This window comes from Sus scrofa, chromosome 6, assembly GCF_054392235.1.
Source record: "Sus scrofa isolate SSC_HxYL_T2T_F1_AM1 chromosome 6, Sscrofa_HxYL_maternal_Yorkshire_Landrace_v2.0, whole genome shotgun sequence".
NCBI lineage: Eukaryota > Metazoa > Chordata > Mammalia > Artiodactyla > Suidae > Sus > Sus scrofa.
The window spans coordinates 114586607-114612500 of record NC_139388.1 but is presented as its reverse complement, the minus strand read 5'-3'; the positions used below and the strand labels follow the sequence as shown (position 1 = coordinate 114612500).

The window sequence follows — 25894 nt, the reverse complement described above, 5'->3', positions numbered from 1 at the left end:
AGTGAAAATGAGTAGAGGGCCTTTTATTCTTTTGTTATATGATCATATCCCCCAAACATTCAGGTATCTTTTTCCATGAAGACAGTCTCTGTGTTTCAGCTGCCAAGCTCTAAATAAAATGTTTACGTTAAAACCAAAGATTTACCTTCCATTTTCTGTGTGGGCACGGAACACAGTGGTGTTCTCCTCTGTCAGCTGCTTGGAAGGCTCCCAGAAGTACCAATGGCCTCAGGTGGGCTGGCTGAGCTTTGGGGTGAGAGGCTGAAGACAGGAATAAAAATAGTACAGTCCTCACTGAAGAGCGGTTTTGTTTTTCTTCAGGGTATGCATTTACCTGGAAAAACGCATATTTAGATGAGCTATGTCAGATGAAAAATTGTGATAATAGTAGCGGTTTTGGAGCAGTAGAATGGTATTCTGAGTGGCTCTTGTTAAATACCTAGCCTTTTCTTCACTATTTTCATTTCCCTGCATCTCCCTGGAAGGGTCTCCATTTTTCAGAATGTGTTTGAGAAATGTTCTGAGTACATGAATTCTGTCCACTATATTGTTTGGAAGGTCACACTTGGATCATAGAAAAGCCAGGGAGTTATTAATGATGATGAATATTTAGGTGTCATAATAATAATAAGCAATGAACAACGCTTTGCTATCAGCAGGTATGGAAAGGTAGCTTTGATTGAAGTTTCTTCTTTTATGAAGAACTGATTAGTAGCTTTGCAGCTAAGAGATAAAAATGGTGATTTTCTTAGACAAGTGACAGTATTTCAAAACCTTGCAGATTACTTTACACCAACTTGAAGGAGGCATAGGAAACCATGAAAATGCAATGCGCCCTTCTAAATAAAACATGAAGTTTTGCATTCAATCTCCAACTTGTCTCCTGCATCCATACTATTTCTTTAACCAACAAGGTTTAAAAGATATTTCTGATATGGTTGTCACTTCCGATATCATAATTTTGTATCTCAGGGGAGTAGTTTACATAAGGCAGGTAAAAACGTTAAAGCAAAATGTCAGTTAAGTTTGGAGTTTTTGTTTTCAACCAGATGCTTACTAAGACTAAGGGCTACCAAAAAATTCTATTAATAGTTGAATTTATTTTGTGTATTCTCACTGATTTAGTATTTTGCATGAATAATTATATCTATGTAAAAGTTATACAGGGCTTTTTGTTCATAGGAAACTTTTGTGCAATTGTCCTAATAACCCACCTCCTGGGAGTGGGTGCCAAGTTTCTGGCCTGCGTGGAGCATTCTAACTTGGTCTCCTTACCTCCTCTAACATGCATTAAAGCTGTTGAACCAAAAAGATTCATTTTTTTTCTTCTTGTGAATGCTGTGAACTATATTTTGAAACACAGAACTCTTTTACCCCTTCAGCCTCTCAAAGCCCTAGAATCGAAATTCTCTCAGTCAACACACAGAGTCAGGAAATGTACTCTTCCTTATTCTGATGCTACGAATCTTCAGAATAACCCTTTTTGTTGAATGAAACAGAGAGTTAAAGCCAGGATTTAGAGTCACTGGTGGTCAGACAATTAAATGAGTCACGCTCTACCCCGTTTGTATCATTTGGATATTTGCCTCCCTTCCCCAGAGTAGACATGATTTTGGAGTAGATTACCTGCCTGAAAATAGTTCTGCTGTCAGCTTGTCTTTTGAGGTAGCAAATCAGTTGCATCAAACTGGTCAGTTGCAACCTATTTCTAATTTGTTGTTGTTGTTGTCGTTGCTGGCTCTTTATTCTGTTTCTTGTGCTGCTTCTCTGATGGAAGTTCCTCATCCATTTTACCTGATAAAAACCCCCTTTTTTGGACATTTACTCTGAATAGCACTTGTAAGAAGAAAAAAGTGGTCCACTTCACAAAGGTGTGATATATTCAGCAAGAGCCAAGTTATAAAGCTGGGGAGGAGGAAGGGGAGCACTTAGACATTTAAATGGCCAACTTAAACACAAGACACAATTAGGATATCTGGACTCTCAGGTGTTCATAAACTCATACCAGGGGTCTCCAGAGAGAAACCAGGGAGAAAGAGAGACCCAAAATGCCTTGTTTAACTTGGCTGTCACAGTAGCTAACCCTTTGTACCTTGGCACATTTTGAAGTTATCACACTTGGTGATTGACCTTTTTCCTTTCTCCCATTTACCTTCTTTTGTACTTATAAAATGTTTTCTTTTCTACTTTTTTTTTTAAGGAGAAGTAATTTATTTAGAAATGTAAAGTGGCAAAAATTCAACTCTCAGTTTAAAGAAGAAATGTAAACTAGAGAATTTGAAAGAAAAGGCAATGGATTGTAAGTCCCTAACCTTTTGAAAGTCAGAAAACCTATCTATTAGATTGAATTCTCTGGTAGAAAAGCCATGGAAATTGTAGGTGTTAAAAAAGCCACTGCAGGGAGCTTGTACTAGCTCCTAAATTTAATAGAAATGTTAAACTCTCCAGTCCTTATTTAAACACATTTTTTTTCAAAGTCAAGATATATTTTCTTATAGGTAGACAGGTGAAGTATAACCGGGGGGTGGGGTGGGGGGAGAGTGGTTCTATTATACTCCATGTGTTTTATTTCTTTAAAAAAAAAAAAAATCCTTACCACTAGAGATTCAGTTTGGGTTTTGGAAATGATGCCGTAGTAAGAAGAAGAAGAAAAACAAGACCCAAATTTTATGTGAAAAGAAAATTGCTTCAAGACAGTATAATAGTTTGCTTTTAATTACAACCCACAATGTAGATTTTTGGTCAAAAATATTATTAGCTAAATTAAGCATGACTCCTTCTTTAATAACTAGATTTAATCTAAGGTAAGTTTTAAAACTATTGATAAAATATCTATATTCATTTTCGTCATTGCAAGGGCAAAATACTAATTGTGCTGCACACAGCAATGTATGCATTTCCTTTTGGATTTTGATGCTAAAAAGCCTGATTATTGGAAACATTGCAGAAGCTCAGTGTTTGACATCCAAACCCCCTTCAAACAGTTGCAGTTGTACTTCTAGCCATCTATCAAGCAGTGACTGTTTCTTCCCTCTACCACCTCTAAATTATACTGACTAGATGTTGAAGTCATTAAATTGATTATAATCCAATCAGTAGACAATCCGACATAAACAAAAACAGCAATTACAGTTGGCATGAATCCCATGAGTGCTAGTCAAACTTCCAGAATTGATGGTCCAGTGAGTCTTTTCCAAAATGCTGGTTTCACAATTTCAGCAGTTCTGGCAGCATCTTCTTGAAGGGAGGGCACAAAAATTCATAAGATTCCACTTGGCCTTAAAAACAAAAAACATCTGTTTGATGCATGAGTGGATTGTTGGCTTTTATTCATCCAGTCAAAAAAGGGCACAAAATAGGATATTGAACATAAAAGCATACATGTAAAAGTGAAATTACAAAGGGATTTGAGATTAGCAGCTTTTTATAAAGCAAGCTGTTAACAATTTTTCTTTTTTCTTTTGCCAGAGTATTCCCATATCCCTTAAAATCTATTGTAGTTATTGACAACAGTGACGTGTAATAGTAATGACAGAATTTTTCAACTTTTTGCTTCCAGTAATTATACGTAGTTGTTTTTGTTGTTGGTGGTGGTGTTTTTGCTTGCTTGTTTGGGTCAGTGCAAGACTTGTAGCAGATATGCGGTATATTTCTTTTCATCTTATAGGAACATTTTTGCTCCCTTCATTTTTAAAAGAAGTCTGTGAGAATTGGTTAGTCTGGTAAATTCTAGTGATATACTTGTGGATATACATCAAAATGTAATATTAAATATACTTGCTTGAGTTTCCATTTTGATTTAAAACCAAGCAATGAGGAGAAAGAGGTTTTGATAGTAGAAAAGAGCAATTCTACCAAGATCAATTAAGTATTTTATGAAAGGCCTGTTTTTCCTATTACTGTGCTTTATTAATTCATCTGACAGAATTCACGTTGTTGGTTTAATGTCATTAATTCTGTTGCCATAGAATACATTCTTTATGGCTGGATTTAATAGTTACCATGTTGAGTTTTTATTTTTAAGAGAGAAAATAATTTTAAGACTTGCAACGCTTGCATCATACTTTCGCAGCCTTATGGATTGTTTAAAATGTAAATGTTATCATTAAGTAATGTGTTAAAGAATGCTCTTGAACTGAATGAGAATTTGATACAAAGGCTGATATTCTAAATCAAACCTCTGGCTAAGTATTTTCCCAGATGTATTTAATTTTTTTCTCCATTGACTCCTGTTGTGCTGTCAAAGGTTAAAGTTAGTTCTGTAGGGGGGATGCATGCAAGTTTCTAATCCCATTTCAATTAAATCTGAAATATGTTCCTGTTTTTTTGTTTGGGGATTACATGGTAAACTAGCTAGGATTGCATATACCTTGTTTGCTATAATGAAAGTGTACTTGTCTGATTTAAAATACGTTCTGCAACAATGTTATTACAAAGCAATTAAAACTTAAACATTGAAGTTAACATTAGTAAATTTAAAGAGCTCTGTTATAGTATTAATCAAATAGTGTAAGGAAAGCTTTTAAATGGTTTAAATAATTATGCAACACTTGGCATAAAAGCCTGACACAAGATAAATCTTTGAAAACTAAGTAGAATCATGGCTTTTTTTTTTTTTTAACTTTAATTTTAGGCAGCTTGAGCTTTTAGCATGCATCACATTCCACCTCTAGTGTAAGTAATTATGCCAGTTTAGTAATTATTAGAGATGAAAGAAATTCAGTAAGATACGAATTCTTTAAAACTTCAGTAGCTTCAGTTTTCCCAGGGATAATGATCAAGCAGCAGTTATCCAGCTGCCTCGGGACCCTGCCACAGCTCCATGCACTGTGCTGATCTTAGGGATATCATCATTATGGCAGCACACACTACAGTTGGGATTTCTACTCTAGGTGTCTGATTGAAGAGGTTTATAATTTGGTCATTAAAAAAAAATTCAGATTCAAATATGACTGTCAAGAAAATCCCCTTTCTTAGAAGACTAAAAAAAAAAAAAAAAGATTCAAATATGACTGTCTAGAAAGTCCCCTTTCTTAGAAGACTAAAAAAAAAAAAAAAAAAAAAAGAAAAAAGATAAATGCATACATTTAAAAATTATTACTGTTGGATATCATATATTTTAGGCCATCAGATAGTACATGCCTTGCAACATTTTGAAAAGGAAAACATACATGAAATCTGTCAGTTGCATGTGTATGTGTTGAACATGTGTTGAGCATTTAAAATCTTGTTTTCAAATGAAGATGATTTGGTTTGGAAAGCATATACTATTCATGAATGAGCACAGCTCTCTCAAGCTGAATATGGTCGAGTTATTGACATTTAAAATAGTCATTTTCATAATTCTGTAAGAATCTCGTTTTGGTATTTTGGTTTCAGTAAAAAAATTTATGAGTAAAATCAAAAGGTTTCAGTTATCACAACTCAGTATGAGATATACACATAAGTAACAAGCACATACACAAGCATACTCTAACATTCTAATTAAAACACATTTTGGTTAGCAAATCCATATCTGTTAATCATATTTTAAGGGAAAAATGGATTGAATTGGATTTTGCCTGTTAAAAATTGGTGTCATTGTGAAGAATAGGATTTCCTTTTATACATTAAAATTACTTTACTATTGAGCATCATTATTTCACTGTTTGTATTACCTTCTCCTTTTTCATGATTGGCTTTTCCCCAAATTTCTTATCCCATCAGTGCACCATGAGAGCTATATCAGGGCGGAAACTCATTTACCTGACAGGAATGAAGTAGATGCGTTTCTTTTTCTTGAGTATAGACAGTCTCAGATATTTGTACAGAACACAACTGTGAAAACCTGTAAGGAGTCGTAACGTCCCTAAAGTGAACGATCAATTGCTGTACTATGGAAGGTGCTGTGACCAGGACTCTAACAATTATTACAACTTTTAAAGCAATATATTGACCTTTAGAAACAATCTCTAGCCTTTCATATATGTTCTTTCATATTATTCTTTTCTTTCACCATAGAACCAGATTAGGTCTAGTAAGTGCGTGCATACCATTGAATAGTAATTGCTTTCTGCATTCCTAATGATTTAACTTGTCTCAATTGTTAGAAGTTTATTAGACATATGCTTTCCATCATTAGTGTCACACTTTTCTCTTTTCTTCTTTTTATGCATTTAAAAAAAGGCAATTAAGTATTCACAAACAGTACTCTTCCAAGTACCCATGAAACCAAAAGAGAACTATTAGCTGGGAAGGTGGTGCCATCGTGAGTTCAAGTGAATATTTTCTTCATCAGCCGATGTACGGAGTCTGAAATTGCTGTATGGAGGGTGGTTTGGGGCTGTCAGTGTGCACGATGCAAAATTCGAATGCACTTTTTGCAGACATGAGGGAAGGGTGGAAAAGAACTGTGGACTCAAGGGAATGCGTATTAATTCCTGGAAAGAGTTGAGAGTTAAAATAAATAATTAGTTATGGTCATAAGTGTTGTGACTTGGGTATTAGTGCTAGTAAGGAGATGCTGCAAGGGAAAGGGCCCAGCAAAACAAGCTCTGGTTTGCTCTCTGCACTTGTTGGCGAGTCACCTACTCTCTGATCTCTAGGATTCGGATTTCCTCTCTGTAGAACAAGGGGGTCATTTCCACAGGTTGTTTCAGTTTTTTTGTTCGTTTTTTTTAGTGCTGATTTTGTCCCAGGCACTGTGCTTAGTTCTGAATATTCAGTTGTGAACCAGCCATAAGCTTTGCTTGGGAAGCTTATGGTCTAGAAAACTGGATGAGATTTTAAGTACTTTCCATTGCTTTTTAATTTGGGGAAAGGAAGTAGTGCAAGTGGCAGGAGATAATGTGTGTATGGTATATTCACCTTTCAGCAAGTTGGGTCAGTTAAGAATGGTAGATAAAATGAGTTTCAAAAAACATTTTTGGCACCAAAATTTTGGTGAGTTATTATTTTTGAGAATGGTGAGTTCTGTTTTCTCTTATGATCAAAAGATAAGTTCCATTAAATATATAATACACAGAATATTTACCTCCAGCTCTTTTTGGATTTAGGCAGTTGATTTTGCAAAGATGTGAATAATGTTTCTAAAAGTGAATTGTATGATACTAAAGTTAATTTTTTAAAAAATGTTCAAAGAATTTGTGGCATCCTTAAAACAATTGCAAGTGCTTGGAAGATGTGTATTGTATTAATATTTAAAAAACAGCGAAACTAAACCTCAGTTAGGAGTCCCTGCTATGTAAAACCAGGTGAAACAAGTGGAGTGAATTCATTCCACTAAATATAAGGGAATAGAACACTAAGGAATGAAACAAGTCAGTATTGAAATGTCCACAACACAGGTTTAATTATTTTTCCCCAGAGAAGGAGGTGAATGTCTTGAAATAAACTTTTACGGAATCATAGATCTTAAGCATAAGACAATTTAGGGATAATGATATTGGATGTCTTGATGGTCTTGATGTTCAAAGGGGTGAGTGTGGAATCAATGGTGATGGTGGATTGTAACTGATGGAAGAAAAAGACCATTCACAGGAAATCCCTTTTGCTTCCTCCAAAATCCTATAGGTCATTTACACAAATAGTGCATCATTATACCACATTTTTAATCTTCAAAATAAAACCATTACAAGATAATAATACCATTTTATAGCTCCTTTTAAGTGTAACGGATTTTATACTTTCCAATTTGCATATTTAAAACCCAGTGTGAGTGCGATGGGCTGGTAAACCCTTGAGATGGCTTCCCAGCTCTATCTTTGGCTCCATGTCCCTCAGGCCTGGTGCCTGGCTCATACTAGATGCTCAGTAAACTTCTGTGAAACCAAAATCACTTTTTTTTTTTAATACCAAAGAACATGTTGATGACTTCTGAGTTCCCATCTCTCACTAACATAGTGGAATTTTCATATTGAGAAATTGTAATTCTTGCAAGTTGATCAATAATTCATATTAATGGGGCAGTCATGCTTTTAAAATTTTGAACTTGATTGAGTTGTGGCTGATAGAACAAAATCAAGCAGTAGAGGTTAGATGGTCTTACTTTCCACTGTGATTTATTGTCCAGACCCCCTATTTACAGAACTAATGTAGAAAGACACATGTATTACACACTGAACCATTCTCAGGGCCTCTATAAGGAATCTGAGTCTATTCAAGTTCTAGAGCAATTTGCATCTTCTAGATGAGAACCTTGGACCAGTGACCAATTCACTCCACTAGGGGTTTGTCATATTTCACCAGGAGCAGCCCTAATAGTAGCAGCTGCTTTGGATTAAATTGTGTGCGTGTGTAAGTGTGTGACCAACTCTTTATTTGCCTGGATCTCAGGTGGATTTTTGCAGTGGGGTGGGTATGAACTTGCAGCTGTAGAAATGTTTGAGCCAAGGTCAAAGCTTGTTGCATTAAGGACAGCCTTTTAATTTAGTTTGACATACATTGGCTCCTCATCTTCAGTTGATGTCCATCCATTTGCCCAAGTGCTGGTGCCATTTTCATAAAGCATCATGCCCCAAACCTTTAATGATTTTCCCAGCCTCACTCCTCTAGCCTTAGACCGTTGGAGTCTCAGGTTGGTTTGGTACCATTATAAAGGCTTTAATGTTGTTTTCATTTCTTAAGATTCATCTCACATCTTCTGTGTGGCTTTTTCTGACCCACCCAAGTTAAAAATGAGTCCTCTCTTTATTATCCCTTCTATATCTCATATATCATAGAAACTCTGGCACTAACTTGGTTTTCTGGTTTGTCAATAAGCCCTTGGAGAACAGGGTCCTATATTTCTTTTCTTTGAGTCCCTGTAGCCTAAAACTAGATGGTAAACAAGCAAGCATACAAATGCACAAACAAATGCATTACTGCACTGAGTTGTTTAATCAACACATATTTACTGCACATCCATCATTTAGCAGTCTCGGAGTGCTAGGAGTTGGGGATGCTATGAAGGAGACGTATAGAATCGTGTTCTTGTGGAGTCACAGCCAAGCAGTGGAAACACATTAAATGAACAATTCAGTAGATACGAGTAGTTTATAATCAGGTGAAGGGAAAGTACTGGGTGTTCTGAGAACATTTCACGGAGAAATGAGTGAGGTCAGGGAAGAATCCTGGAGGAAGCAAACCAAATCTGAGGTTTGATATGTTTTTGAATGAAAACTACTGAGGATGCTCATACCTTCTACAGGAATTCTTTATTGAGCATGGATTATGTGTCAGGTGCTCAGGATACTGTAAGGAACAGGCAGACCCAGTTGCTCCTGGCTTTCACATAGCGAAGACACGTTTAGATGATTCTTTGTGTCCCTGTTAATGTTGTTTAACTCCAAACTGTAGTCTTGCAACAATGGCATACTTTCAGTTCATACAAGTGATATCTATTTTATATTATTTGTCCTTGGCTAACTTGTATACACGTTCTGGCCATCCTTTGTACATGGACCTGGTTTTTCTACTCTAAGTAAACTACCCTAACTATATTCATTGAGTGTTTCATCACTTAGATCTATTTATTCTTCCAAATACCTGGATTTCTTATCATTCTTATAATGTCATCTAAATATGGGATAAACTCACTCATTCTGGCATCACAAGGCAGTTTAAAAACTCTCCCCTTTGTTTCACCTCATAGATAATTAGCAAAATGTACACGAATGTTGTAATATGTTTCTGCTTATGATCTTTGCAACTTCTTAGCACAATTTCCGCATCAAGGAGCTTGGTAAATACTAGGATCTGACAATGCATCAACAGTCCATGAGTATATTCTGTAATTGAAAACTTACAAAATATAAAAATTTGGGAAGGATTATAAAAATCAGTAATATACCTACCAACACTTTTTTTCCCCCACTTTTCAGCTCCTATTTTTTCGACATTTTCTGTTGTCTCTATTCACGATGGTGTTATTTTCAGAGTCCCACCAAAATAGTCTATGGGAGGATGTTTAGAGCTGACTATCTCCAGCTCTTAGCACCATCCATATAATTCTCCAAGCCAAGTCTCAGTGCGATGCATCCATGCCCTGGAGGGGTTAATACAGTCCCCTTACCACCCCCAATCTATCCTAAAGTAGAGCATTTCTGTGAAACCTTTTGTAAGCCCAACTGGTGTAAAGCGAAGAAGCAATTACCTTAGGACACATCTTGCTAACAGATGCACAAAATAAATCGAGATAAAGCACAGATGCTCACAGACACAGCTCAAAGCTCTGGTGGCTTGATGCTGAGATGCCCAGTATAGTTCCTGGGGAAGGAGTTTGGTGGTGCTGCTCTTGCTTGGGGCTGGGGGGTGGCGGGCGTAGGGGGTGCACTGCCTCTCTAATGGCTGGACTCTGCAAAACAAATGCGCTGAATACTATTTTTGCTTTCCTCCTTTTCTTTTCTTTCTTTTTTTTTCCCCCTAAAATCAAAAACACTCTTCGGATTTCTTTCAGTTAGAGAAAGCAAGTACTAATATAGATCTTTCATAAAATCAAAGTGGCGGAAAGCGAACTGTGAAAAGTGGGGAATATTGGTGATGTGTTATCCCTTCTAAATGTGGTTTAAATGTCTTTCCCACTGTCATTTAGAGAGGAGAAGGATTCTAGCGCTGATGTTCTCTGGCAGCGAACTGGACCCTTCTTAGATGGCGAGGTATATGTGTGTGGGTACTGTGGGAATGTTTTATTCTCAAACAAAAGTGGCAGTTCTCTAAGTTGTCCTCCCTAAATGTATTTCCTAGAAATCCCTCCATATCAACACTTAAGACCTCTCCCTTTAACAACTCTGGCCATGATAGGATGTTCTGTCATTATTTTGATTTATTTATTTGTTCGTTACTTATTACTGGTTTGTTTTATCCTTTACCATTTTGAGAGTGCCCATGTTTAAATCTTTACTGATGTGGCTTGTGAAACAAACAGACAAACTGGTATTTCATTGACATTTTCATTAGCATTTCTGTACTTATGAGCATCCTTTCACATGGTTATACACCATTTGTATCTATTTTTCTATGAATTGTCTTTTTATTTCCTTCACACTTTTACCTTTTGGTTTGAAAGAGCAGCTCATTTTAATAAGAAAATTAGTCCTTTTTCTGATGTACTGATATTTCCCCCAGTTGGTCGTTTGACTTTGTGAGTGGTATTTTTTTCTTTTACCATATGGAAGTTTAATTTTTTTTTTCTTTTTTGTCCACCCTGCAGCATATGGAGTTCCCGGGCCAGGGATCAGATCCCAGCCATAGTTTTGACCTAAGCCACAGCTGTGGCAATACCTGATTCTTAACCCACTGTGCTGGGCCAGGGATTGAACCTGCGTCCCAGTGCTCCCAAGATGCCACCAGTCCCATTGTACCACAGAGGGAACTCCTAGAAGTTTAAATTTTTGAATTTTCAGTTTTGTCAGGCTCCCTCTTGTAACTAATAGATTCCATTAGATAGAAAGGTTTTGTTCTTTTTTCTTCTAGTTCATTCTAGTTCATGATCATTCTTCCAGTTCTGTCTTTTTATTACACCAGCTTCAGAACTTTGTCTGCCTCTCCCCTTTACCTTTCAGGGTCCAGCACCTAAGCAGCTTCTGGAAATGTAATAGATGCTCAGCCGACATTTAGTAAATGGGTCAAAAGAGTATGACAGTTAAGAGCATGGGTGTTAGGAGTTCCCATCATGGCTCATTGGAAACGAATCTGACTAATATCTGTGAGGATGCAGGTTCGATCCCTGGCTTTGCTCAGTGGGTTAAATATCAGGCATTGCTGTGAGCTGTGGTGGAGGTGGAGGATGCAGCTCGGGCCACATGGATGTTAGGCCAGACTCCCTGGGTTGAAATTCTAATCTAGTTGACCTTGGGCAAATTATGAAGTCAGTCTGAGCTACTGTTTTGGTATTTGAAAGTGAGGGTAATAATAGTATCTAATTCATAGGGTTGTTGTTAGAATTCAGAGTTAATTCATGTAAGCTCTTAGAATAATAGCTGTCCGATAAGAAATGCCTTGTAAATGTGTTTTCCTCTTCTTCTCAAAGGTCTTTTCAGTTTCATGGGGAAACCCTTCATCCCATGGAACACAACTTTTTTTCTATTCTATAAAAATTCCTCTTTGTTGTGGTTCAGGTGTGGGCGTTTTCAGGTACCTGTGTGGCCGGACACAGCTTTCAGAGGCCTGGCTTGGGTGGGTCCCTTGGCAACATCTTTGCTGGGTTCTGTCAGCCGTGACCAGCCCCTTCCCACTGGCCAAAGCAGTTCTCGATTCAAAGCTCCACTTTATTTTGCCAATGTAGAGAGAGATCTGGAGGAAAAATTCCTGCAGAAATTCCAATTAAAAGATAATGGAAATATAAAGTGGAGCTAATTAATTTTAGAGCCTCTGCCATCTTTTTGGTAAGTCAGGTCTTTGTGTTTCTTTGCAAAAGGGCCGATGCTAAATGCTAATTTGCAAAGGTAGGCTAATTGTTCTTGGGAGAGGAGCTAGAGACAAATAATTCACATATCATTATGAAGGTTTAATCATAGTAGATTTATTAATAATCCTTAAATTAAAAAGGTAAATCTGGGCTTGGGTTTACAAAGGAATTAGCCGAACAAGGGGATGATTTTCTGCATCACCGTACCCATCAGTAAATTGATCTAGAAGCATTTTCTTCTTGGCTTCTGAGAGGAATCCCGTGTTGTGTAGAAGCTGTGTGAGTTGAGGGTGTGAAGGAATGTGTCTGCTGACTGGCTGTTACCTTCCAGTCTGTGTCTGGCTGTGTCTTGCCACTGCTGTATGTATTTATTGATTTATTTTGCTTTATAGGGCCTCACTTGGGGCATATGGAGGTTCCCAGACTTGAAGTCGAATGGGCGCTACAGCTGCACAGCCACAGCAATGCAGGATCTGAGCTACATCTGCGACCCACACCACAGCTTATGGCAACGCCAGATCCTTAACCCACTGAGGGAGGCCAGCAATTGAACCCACATCCTCATGGATACTGGGCAGGTTTGTTACCACTGAGCCACAACAGGAACTACTTGCCACTGCTCTAGTTTAATGTGAAATCTTCCTTTGGGCAGTTCACCTGAATTTTCTTTGCTCTTCATTTCTTTTCCCCCCCTTTTCTACAGTAAATCCTAACTGTTGAGTTTGTTTTATTTTTATTTCCCGTTGCCTTCCCTTGCTCATTAAGCTGCCTGTCCCCTCTGTATTTAGTTCATGAAATCACCCAGTCCCCACTCCCAGAATGCTGGGCTCTGGCTTTCCCTCCGGGTTTTAGAAACCCAGCCTCTGTCACTGCCCGCTGGTTGACCTCAGCACTCATTTGTCCATCCTCTGGGTAGACACTACCATCTCTTTTTATTTTAACTAAATTATAACTCTCATAAAGTTGTCTTTCTATACGGACAAAGCCTAAAACCTTAATACATCCAATCAGATGACTTTCAAATACCCATTTATACTTTTTCCTTCAGTATTAATGCTAAATGAAGTGAAAGAAATAGTAATTGAAAATCGGGGTGGAGAGAGTCAAGAGGATTGTTCGAGGCCACTTTTAATGAGTTGGAATTTCCTTCAATGATAGTAAGTGACAAAAGAAATTCTACTTCAAGGTAATTTAAAATTGACATCCTGGAAGACACTTTAGAGAAGGTACCTTGGGCCAGGGTGGCAGTTTGGTTTCCTGACAGGTTAGCCTTGGCTCCTGACAGGTTAGCCCTGGCTCAGGCTGGAGTCTTGTTAAAGAAGAGATGACGAGCTGGGGAAGTAAAGTGTCCCGAGCACGCGTGGGAGATGGGGGGAGGTTCAGTGTCTCATGGTCTCCAAAACCCCAAGGGCTTCAGGGACCAAGAGCTCCTCCCCCCGAATTTCAGCGCCCCCTTTCAAGTCACGCCAGGACTTTGCAACAGGCTGGGAAGGATCTCAGTCTCTTGATTTCTGATTCTAGGAATTACCTCTTAGGACTGTACACATTCTAGACCATGGAAGGAAAAGTAACTTCCCCATCCCTCTCAGCCTCTTAACAGAAGCCCAAATCGCAGGCCCCCTGCCCTGGGGGAGTCACTTTCCTTAGTCAGTCTAGTATTAGCTGTCAAAGTCTCCGGCTTCTGTCCCATCTGCACCATCATCATGTCCTGGTGAGTTGACTTGAGGGACGTGTGCCTGATGGACCTGCCTTTGAATGGTGCAGTGTTGTGAAACCTCTTCAGCCTCGGTTTTCTCACCAAGAAATGGTGAGAATAAAACAGTGAGAATGGATTTCACCTCACAGTTGCAGTAGGTAACAAATGTAAGATGCCAAACAGGTATCCTAGCTGCTGCTAGAAAGTTGCTAACTAGTACCACCTTTTTAATATGGGTCAAGTTCATGGGGGCCAAGGAAGCAGGCGTATTTCATCCTCTTCATCTTTCCCTCTTCTGCATATTCCTGAGGGTGCCTGACGCAGTGCTGCGGTTGTCTCGTCTCTGTGTAGAGCAGAAAATATCCCCCCTTGTCCAGAAAGCCTAAGAGGAATCCTGCAAGTATTTATCTTCAACTTTTAGTAACCATTCTCTGCAATGAAAGGAGGTGGGGGGACAGAGCTGGGGAAGAGGTGAGTTCACTTAGTATGACAGATACTTTCTATCTGGGCACCTCTTTTATGTTTGCAGAGACACTGTATATCTCTTCCATTTGACCTTAAGTGAGTCTTGCATCAGTTATCATTGCCTGCAAAGTTAGAGCCATGCATCTGACTTTGGCTTATGCAAAGGAAAACTGAGGAAACTGAGGCACAGACACAGGTCTCATCCCATTAGCTCAGGTGAGCAGAGAAAGAATGTAGATTTCCTGACTCAAAAATGGGCAGGCTTGAGTCTCATAATTTTCTAGTAGAAGAAGCCAGGGCCAATCTTAAGCCACATCAAGAGGTGGAAATAACTAATCCCCTGGCCATGTCTCCCCTTCTGTGTTCCTTTCTGCTTTAGGCATTTTGATCTCGGATCCCTCTACTGTTTCCCCTACCTTCCCCTCCCTCCCAAAGAAGTTACTTCTGCAAGAAAAAAATATGATATTAGTCAGTTACACCTGAGAGAGAATGGAAAGCAGTGGAAGCCTGACAAATCCCTTATTGTGTGATTAAAGGCTTTGGCTTCTGATAAAAGAAACGCCTGCCTCAGAAAGCTGATCTGGGAGGTGTTTTAGAGGCGGTGGGGGTGGGGTGCTAGAGTGAGGGATCCAGGAGTGTTTTCCCATTGCTGGTGAAATCCCTGCAGAAGTACCTCCTTCCAGAGGTTGAGTAGACTTTCAAAGGTGTTCTTTTGGAGGACTCAAAGGTCAGGAGATTTGCCAAGGTGGACCCCCCTCACTCCCATCCCTTTCCTCCCAGTTTGAGTGATAGGAAACCATGAGTGATGGCTATGCCTGCAGAGTTAGAGCCATGCATTTGACTTTGCCTCAATAGCCCCTTGATGATGTCACATTGGCTCTTTCAAATATACTGTGTGGAGAAGCTAGGGGGGAAAACAAATTCCCATTTCCCACTAGCAGGTTACCATCCTGAAGCAATGTCTGTTTTCTTTTATTTGAAATATGCCACCTTTTCATGCAAATTTTCTTTGTTTCTCTGACAAGATGGACATACCTGTTGGAGATGGGCTGTCTCTAGGACTGGTGGGACTTTGATGCCATCTGTGGAGGGAACTGGGCATGACCCATTCACCATTCCTGAAGAAACATGACTCCAATTCTGATGTTTTAGAGATGATATTTCAGAGATGGCATGTACCCTTTTTTTTTTTTTGTAGTGTTAGCTAAATATAAACTTTCAAAAGGATTGGATTTTTAAAAATTGCAAGTAGTAGAATTGGCCACATTAGTGTTATTATTCTTTTCAGAAAATTGGGTGAGGTCTCCTGGCTCACCATTTGAGAATATGTTCCTTCTCCAGTGAAAATTATGTTTCTGAATGTTAAATATAGATAGATAGATATATGTATATATATATTTAAATATTTTTCTGCTTATTAAAGTGCATGTTAAAAAAACCAAAATGATTAAGTAAGGATATTTATTTATCAGCCATTCTCCCCTATGTGTGATTGATTTAGCTGGTTTTATTTTATGCAGGTTTGGGGATTATTTGATAATAAATCATTTAAAATATGTGTATATGTAACATACACTATAAATTGTGTGTGTGTGTGTGTGTGTGTGTGTGTGTGTTCATTCTCTTGACAAGTCAGGATTGAAACAATGTAAGTGGAATATATTTCCACAAATGTCTATTAATTTATAGTTACTAAGATAATGGCATACACGTTCACTTTCAGTTCTATCTGGGTAGCTCTGTAAATTGTGTATTGATTATGCTAATGGCACTGGTGTCTTTATTACTTGTCTGTAGATACATGCAGATGGAATGCACATTTGGCAAGGTTGTCATTGTGTAGGAAAAGGTGCATTGCTAAAATTTTGTTTTTGGAGAGATTGCATTACAAGTGAAGAAAAACATAAATTCATATGGAAACATAAGCAGTTGTGTTCTAGGAAGTGAAAAATGCCGTTGAAAAGTTAAAAAATGATGTCCTTTTATTTTCTTTGTTTCAAATTCCTTAAGGAAAATGTTTATGAAATGGTACTAAATCAATAATGATCTATTTTTATAGTTGATTTTTGGTTGTGTGGCTTTTCTTGTTTTGTTCATTAGGCTGAGGAACTTGGACATTTAAGGTTGCCTATATTTTAAAATTTATTAGTCCAACTAGAGGAGAACAAAATGAATTTCTTCTTTTCCAATTATACGTAAATTTTCTCGTATTTGTAATAGCTCATAAGTCAAATCACAGCCTCACTTTTTGCTCTGATCTTTCATTATACAAACATGCACCTTATTTTTATGGGATTTTTCTCTTTCATTTTCTCTGAGCCATCGTGTTACCAAAGAAGTTGTTTAGAAACCATTTTCTTATCTTCCTGAATGGGATCATTTCTTAGAAATGTGGGCTGTCCACTTATTTGTGTGCTGGTTTGAAAGGAAAGAAAAAAAATCTTTTAAAATGTTATTTTAAAAACATGTTCCCCTTCATTTCAATGGCAGCTTGATCCCTAGTTTGTTTGAGAACCAATTGGAGCTTAGGAAGGGGAAAAAGGAGAAGAAAAAAAAGAAGCAGTTTTTCATATTCCTGAGCAATATGATTTCATTTAGTGGGATATGTTATGTTTAATTCACAACCTTTAGACAAATCGAGTTGTCCCTGTCTTTCAAGTATGTCATTGCGAGTAAGAACTTTCTCAGTTAAAGCAAAAACAAGAGTTCCCATCATGGCTCAGTGGAGACGAATCCAACTAGTATCCATGAGGATGAGGTTTTGATCCCTGGCCTCGACTAATGGGTTAAGTATCCGGCGTTGCTGTGGCTGTGGCGTAGGCCGGCAGCTGAAGCTCCAATTCGACCCCTTGCATGGGAATTTCCATATGCCATGGTGCAACCCTAAAAAGCAAAAAATAAAAAATAAAGCAAAAACAAAGTCACTAATAAAGAGAATTGAATGATAATATTGGATTGACTCTTGTGAATGAGACTGGAGTTTCTTGTCACAAACCTGAAAGATGAGTATTGTTACATTGCAGCAAACGAATGTTTCCTGTTCAAAACAGAGCACTTTCTCCCTAAGCTAGTGTTTCAGTAATTGTTGATATAGTTAACTTTAAGTGCCCAATTAAGAAATATTGTTATAATCAGATTGACATTATTTAAATTAGCTGAAGTCCTAAGAACAATTGGTAGGAGTCGCATATAGTATGATGTCCGGAATACAGAGCTTTTCTTCCCAGATTTTCTTTTGCTGGGGTAGAGTAATGCTCCCTATAGCTGTGCTGCTATAACTGAGGTTTGTTGGTTACATTCAAAGAAATAGCCAGACGGTTTCCCAGATGGCCAAATATCTGAATCCTAGGTTCAAAAACATGTTTCATTTATTGTTGTGATTGCCGTAAGAGGCATTTTTCAGTCGATTTGGTCATTATATGTTAAAAAACTACACATACATGTTTTAAAATCATCTCTTTTCCTCCAGAGTGGATTTTTGGCAGTTTTAAAATCACTTGGATGTTGGAAATTAGACTTGTATATCTGGATATTAAAAATATTTTAGGTGATTTTTTTTTTTTTTTTTTTGGTATGAAATGGAGGAAAGGATGCCGGAAGCTTGGTTTGAGACTGAGCGTAGGGATGGAGAAGTTGGTTTTGTTTGTGTTTGTAGGTTGTTAGGGACTCTACTCTGATATATAACAGCCCCTCACGGTTAGCCAGTGATGTTGAACATGAACGCATCAGGGTAACTGGAAGAATCAAGAGTTAAGTCTGGCAAGAAGAAAGACATGTGCCAAGAAGCCCCACAAAACAAAAGAACAGCAACAGCAATAATAGGACCTTGCATGGTTCACTGGAAACACTTCATCTAGGAAAACAAAACAAAAACCTTTGCAGGATAATTTTTTCTTATTAGGTTAGATAATTTTGACTTTGTGTACCCATTGCAATGTTTCCATCTCATATGTGTTCTGTTGATTTATCTTTTTTTTTTTTTTGGACTTTTAGGGCCCCTCCTGTAGCATATGGAAGTTCCCAGGCTAGGAGTCGAATCAGAGCTGTAGCTGCTGGCCTACACCACAGTCACAGCAACTCGGGATCTGAGCCGCATCTGCAACCTATACCACGGCTCATGACAATGATGGATCCTTAACCCAGAGCGAGGCCAGGGATGAAACTCATGTCCTCATGGATACTAGTTAAGTTCATTACTGCTGAGACACTGACAGGAACTCCTGTAATTATTTTTAAGTGGTTTCTTCTGTGCTATTTTCTTCCACATGAAGTCTATGCCTTTTAAAATGACTGTTTCAATGTGTTTATTTGGGTTTCTATTATGACAGTGGGATGGTGGTGGTCTAGTGCTGTTACTTTGTCTTTCAAAAAGGATGGTGAATTACATGTGGAATCATGTTAACTTTAAGGGTTAATGATCACCTCCCCCCCCCCCAAGACAGAATAAAAGAGAGCTGTTAGAGTCAATATCTGGTTTTGGTTTTTGCCAAGTTTTGCATGTATTTTTTTCCTTGGCTTTGTGGTGTGTTTGAAATAAGCCTAAAGTACAAGAAATCTCACCAAAGACCTCCTAAGTCCTAGGAAGTGTCACTGGGGTCTTTGCAAATCTCTCAAACTAGTTAAAAGTTAGCTGGTGTGATGGTGCTTTTTATGTCTGGTCTCTCTCCAGCTTTGGCTTTATTGGGATTATGAATAAAAGGCACAATCCAGGTGTGAAGATAGCGCAAAAGCAAATCATTAGCTTTAGTTCATACACCTCTTTTAAAGCCAAACCAGCAAATTCATCTCTGGGACCAGCTCCATCACACTCAATGCCTGGCCATCATTGAGCCGGCTCCCGCTTACTTATGGTCCTGGTCAGTCCTAAGTCCTCTAGATCCTGTTTCTGTGGTACCTCCCATTACTTCTTTTCTGCTACCGATTTGCTTGCTCTCTACACTTCTTCCCTGCCTGATGTCACAGCCTGCAGCCTGGTCTCCCTGCTTCCGGGTCTGGCCTCTTTCCAATTACTGCGGGGGCATCTCTTGAAGATATAAATGCCATCAGTCACTCTCCTTAAAATCCTTCAATGATTTCTCCTAGTGTCATAGCGCCGAGGTTGACATTTGAACATTTAGCTTGCAGTAGTTCCTTCATGATCTACGCACTCTTCCAGCCTTGTCCCTGCCACTGCGCCCCTCTCTTTCCTCTCTATCCACCACCCCTCATTTGACTAGCACAGAAGATCTTGCGCTTCCTGGAAAACATCATGTTTTATGCGTCTCTGCCTTTACGAGTCTCCTCTTTTTGGAGTGCCCTCTCTGACTTGTCCTCAGTGCTGTCCACCCGTTAAAACAGCCCAGTGCTGTTGTCTTTGGGGAACATTTTCCTGCCCTGTCCCATCTGATTTAAAAGCCCCTTGTCTGTGGGCTCCTCCATTTGAGGAAGTCTCCCACCTTCTGCAGTCATTGATTTACTCATCTCTCCTCCTGCCCATCTAATGCTGCGCATATGCAGAGAAATATTAAATTTTGAATGAAACACTTAGATAAATGGGGAGCCGACAAGCCTGCAATTTCTAGTCATTGCAAGCTGTAGCTGGCCACTTCGAGGGTGGAAAGCATCAGTGTCCCCAGACACCTGAACCCATTGTGACCCATCGGTTGGAAAACTCTGCAGCAGATTGCAAGCTCCTTGGGACCAGGACCGGGTCTTAGACTTTGCTTCTTAGCCAAATGCCTGTTACTGCCTGGGTGCTCAGTAATTTTTTTTTTTTTTTTTAACTGAAAATGTGACAGTCACTCAAAGTGAAGGTTAAATGACTTTCAGGTAGGGATGCGTTTATAAATACTCTATGTGAAATCTGGAGTGCCAAGGTTGCTGTCTTCTAAATTTCATGTTAATGATAAAGAGGAACCACGAAAAAGAAAGGAATTTGAGAAGGATTCTGATTGGAGGAGGAGAAGCTTCTTATTTGGTTCCAAAGTGTGCATGTGTATTTTTTGTTTTGCATGTGTGTATTTTTTTTTAACCTCTCCCAAGGCTAATTTCCTCCCACTCAGCCTCCTCCTAGAAGGAATTTCATTGTAGAAAGAAGAGTGGCAATAAATTTATGTCTGGCATGTGTTCCTTCCTAATAGTGCATCTGTGCTATTTCTGTTTGGTCTTCAAGGATCATGATAGACCTGCAGAACAATCAAGCAAAACCACAGAAATTCTAAACTTCAACTCCGTGATTTTGTTTAACATAGAGATCATTCTTTCTGTCTGAGAAGATTTTAGAGACAAGAGAAAAAATACATGAAAAGGGTTTTTTTGGGGGGTTTGTTTGTTTGTGTGTATATTTGTTTCCTTTTCCCTGTAAAACAGCTGAATAACTTTCAGGGAATAGAGTGGTTAGAAAACACACATTGCGGGAACAGTAAAAAGAGTGCATTTTTATCCTTGATTGCTAGAACTCTTTGGACCTGTGGGCATCAGCCACGTCTCAGCTGGGGATGGCTGTCCCAATGCTGAGGCTGCAGTCTGGTATGCTCATCCTCGGCCACTTCATTGATGGCTTTTGTTTTTGTTTCATTTTGTTTGTTCACCATTTCTTGACAGTAAAAGTGAGGCTGCAGAGCAGCAGGTGGTGTGGGCCAGACGGCCGCACAGGCTGCAATTGCCACGTTCTTTCATTAGAGCCTCCTTCTGATTTTGTGACAGTGGATGTCTATTCTCCCTAAATCTATTTTCATCTTATGAGGTTTTCAGTTAGAATGTATATCTAGAGGCCCCCAAAGATCCCAGCCTTTGGTTTTTGAAAAGGAGGAAGGGTCCTGTTAACTCTTAATAGCCAGAAGGTAACTTTTCGTCTGTTCTTAGAAAGTATCAAGATACGCCAGCTGATGGGATTTGATGGGATTGGAACACACTTGTAGGGGGAGGCGTGCTTTCGGACTTGGTGTACTCTAAGCAGGGAGTAGTATCTGGTTTTCTTTTTAGGTGTAGGACTTCTTCTTTTTTTTTTTTTTTTTTTTTTTTTTTTTTGTCTATTTGCCATTTCTTGGGCCGCTCCCATGGCATATGGGAGGTTCCCAGGCTAGGGGTCAAATTGGAGCTGTAGCCACCGGCCTACGCCAGAGCCACAGCAACGTGGGATCCGAGCCACGTCTGCAACCTACACCACAGCTCACGGCAATGCCGGATCGTTAACCCACTGAGCAAGAGAAGGGATCGAACCCACAACCTCATGGTTCCTAGTCAGATTCGTTAACCACTGCGCCACGACGGGAACTCCCTAGGTGTGGGACTTCTAAAGACGTTTGTAAATCCTGCAAGGCCAATTGTTGTGGTCACACATGAACTTTAAAAACAACATCAGATGGAGTTCTTGTGTGGTGCAGTGGGTTAAGGATCGGCCTTGTCACTGCTGTGTTGCGGGTTTGATCCCTGGCCCAGAAACTTTCATATCCTGCGGGCACATCCAAAAGAAGAAAAATTCATGATTATTTGGCATGAGATTATTGTTAGTTTGAGATGCATCATTTGTAGTGATTTGGGGGGATTGGAGTGTGGAATGCATTTGTTTAAATTATTTGTTTACTTATTCATCATAGAGTTCCTGAAAATAAGACTCTGGGTTATAATGCTCTTTTTATTTTCAGAAGTTATCCTTGGAGGAAAGAACTTAGGCAGCTTTCCAAAATAACAAAAACTTATTTTTACTAGTCCACTAGTAATGTAGTGTTAAGCCCACTTTTTCTTGAACTTTTTTTTTTTTTTAAATAGTTTTAGGTAAATAAGATCCAGAAGGTCATGCTCATCACACAAAGCCAAGACTTGTTCTTTTTAAAAGGCAGTATGCATTTTTTAGCTGGTATTTTCTTGACCTTACTGGCACTATGTGGGTTGATTTCAGATTGAGTAATTCATGCCATGGTTGTTTAATTTGGTGAAAAGCTGGCTATGACCAGAGAACAAACTGTTAGGAAATGGTCCAGTTTTAAGTTTGCGTGTGTGTATAAGTGGAGTATTTTGGGTTCATTCATCTCTTGCCAATCTTAGTCGTTAAGCAATCTTCTTGCATTCATATTTACATCATCCTCAGAATCTTGTGTTTCTGCCACTCTCATAAAAAAGAACTGGTTTGTAAGGTAGAGCTTCAGGCTTAGAATCAACCAGAAAAGCCTCATTTATATCTCCGGCAAGAAGGACAGAGGGCCTGCACTGTGTACTCCCTGCCAGAAGTTTTTATAGTAATACTTTGTATCTAGGCTCTGGCTCTTACCATTAAATGTGCTTTTTATAGAGTACCAAGTTATAAATGTAGTGCAGCTACGGCATATTAATCTTACTGCAGAGATTTAATGAGGCAGTTGTTTTGCGATGGACACTATTGGGAGCAGCGAGCGACAGAGTTTTACTTTACCACTGAGCTGCAGAAATATTCCTTGCCTGGTAATAATTATAACCACATGATCTCTTAGTTTTTCTTTCTTTTGCCAGTGCTTTTCCATGCAAAAGTGGCTTGGAAGGAGGTCCATTTCTAGGCAGTGAAATGGATTGGAAATTGGGCTGTTTTCTCAGTGGTTTGACATTTTAACTTTGATCCGGCATGGGATCCTTGTTGCACAGAGAGAAATATGTAGGATGAATTTCAAGAATACAGATCGTCTTTGCCAGTCCACTGAGATGGCTTTTAGATATTCATTACTTTTACTTGACTTTTATATAGGTTATAAAAAGTAAATGTGGTGAAACCTCATTTTTACATGGACAGAATAGAATTTCTGCTGGTTGGCCTTAAACTGATCCCACACTTGAAATTAATTGAAGTCCATGGGTTTATTGCCTCCAACACTTTTAAGCCAGGGCAATTTTTCATTTTCCCCAAAGTTGTAATTTTATTAAACCAAGTTGTAGCAATAACAACCCTTATGAACAGGAGGATGAGAAGAAGGAAGGAACCACCTGCCAGGGAACATAATAGGGGGGAAAAACTCATACGTCTCTTAAATTTCCATTTAGAAGTAATGTTAACAAAATTGGAAACAGAGAGCTGCCATTTATTTTTATAATAATCATTGTGTCTCTCTTTCAAAATTAAGCCTTTTGTCCAAGACCAAGCAATATACATCTTGGTGCTTCCTAGGCACAGGAAGGATAAGCAGGAAAGTTGGTTGGGCAGGTGAGGTCATTTGCGATGGGGGACTCATGTTTGAGTGGCTCCTTTAGGGTAGAGGACAGAGGTGCCTGCCACCGTGATGGGGTTTGTAGTTGCAGTTCAGGGGGTAAGTGGATATTTCAAACTACTGTCGTTTGGGTGGGTTTGTAGCACAACAATAGAGTGGGAATACCAGCTGTCCTTCTTGCAGTGGTGTTGGCGGTGGGGTGGTGCTCACAGGCATGGACCTTGTATTTGTAACCCCTTAGGCTGAAGTCAGAGGTCTGAATGGCTAGCAGAGTAATAGAATTATTTTTTATGATTGGCTCTCCAAGGACTTTGTAAAAACTACATTACTAAGGCCATGTGCAATTATTGAAGTGTAGCCACCTGTGGGAAAGAAATGTTTGACAGTGTAGGCTTTCTAGAATCTTCCTCCATCAACTGCCATTAGGAATGGCAACTCCTAACACAAATAAACACATCTTTTGAATGAGGAGAAAGAATTCTTGATGAACGGGAGGTTGGAAAAACATATCTATTCGCAAGGAGAGAGTCTGAGATGCCGGCACTCATTACGCTACACCAAGGCATCATAGGCTATAATCGCACCCACCCCCCAGAGGGTCCCTCTTAAGTGGTGACCTAAAAACAAATTCGCCAGTTGGCTGGAGCTGGCATCCTGAAGTTGCAGCAGAAGTGAATAAGCTTGACTGACTTCAGTCCCTAAAGGATTCTATCTGTAAATGCAGAAGTGGAAGCAAACCCATTTTTTATTAGTCTTAAAATGACCCTCATTTTAATAACTAGCCACAGAGTCAGAAGCATGGACTGGGGTCATTCTTTAACTGTTAAGAGCAAAAGTATCATGCAGGCATTCGTATTTGTTTGATATTTTTTTATTTGGATTCATGTAAAGTATCCATAGTCTTGAATAATAAGGAAGGCACGTTCTTATCATTTTCTCTGCATACTACTTAACGTATTCAGAGTGTCTCCTTCTTTAAAAACAAACAGGCCTGCAAACCTGATGCGTAGCATTTAAATAATCATATTAAAATTCAGGCCTAGCACTCACATTTCCCTGAGTGCTGTCAGTTTTATGAGAAACTGGAAACTCATGCTAAACAACTAAGAGTCTTCAGTGTGTGCCTGCTGCCTTCCATCAAGTGTTTAAGTTTGCCATAATTGGGATAGTTACTTATTGTCCTGAGTTACTCTAATTTGGCGGTATTTTACCACTTGGTTTTGGCTTGTTGGAGCTCTTTGAATCATTACCTATTTGTTGCGTCTGTAGCTCTGGATGAAACATTTGAAACCTGCAGTGGCAAATGCAATGGATCAGATATATAGTGTCCGTTTTGGAAAATGTAGGCATGTAAGTGCTTTTGACTTGGTGGTAACTAGTCTGTTCCTGTTGACAGAAGAAAAAATAAAAGCACAGGACTTTTTTTATATACTCCTTTTCCCCCTCCCTCCTCTCCATTCGCATCATCACTAAATAATTTTTCCTAAGCACTCACCTGGACACGGTACTGTGCTGGGCAAAGTACAAGACAAGCGAAAAAGATCCTGTGATTACTCCCCCAGGGACTATTGGTCTAAAAACCGCGGTGTATTGAAATGGGCACAGCATAGTGTTGAGATAATAATTTTTCCAGATGGCAAATCAACCCAAATTACCAATTTACTTAGAACACTACATTCTTTTTGGAAACAAACAAACAAAACTACTTGCTCCCTGAATTGGAAATTCTGCCTTTTTTTTTTTTTCATGAACCCAAGAGATTGTTATATATGTTGAAATGTAAGTTGATTTTGGCATATGCGAATCATTTGAAGGGTGGTGATATAGTTAAGTTGATGGCAGATGTGAAGAAAGGCTTTGGAACAACTGCCAGCCAAAGGGGAGGACCATGACTTATAGAAGTAGGTTCGCAGAAGCACGTGACATGCAGGGCAGCAGAAAGTGCTTTCAGACAGGGTGACTGCAGTGTGCTAGCGCTTAATGACTTTTCTAAGAAGTCTGGGCTAATAATTTGATTCTGGGTTGTGCTATTACAAATAGTTATTCTCCAGTTTTAAAAAAAATGACTACAGAGAACACATTACTTATTTTTTGGGGGTATCTTGATACAGCTCTTTTGTAACTGTTTCACTGAAAACTCTGTTTGGAGACATGATTTATTTCTGACTTCAGAGGACTTTTTGCTGTTAGACATGAATGTCCCACAAATTGTCATAG

General features: G+C 38.9%; 1 protein-coding gene across 14 annotated transcripts in view; it reads left to right on the top strand.

The window, feature by feature from the left end:
- Nucleotides 1-25894, top strand: part of ZNF521 (zinc finger protein 521) — an 847543-nt gene that overhangs the window by 559499 nt on the left and 262150 nt on the right. The window lies entirely within an intron of this gene.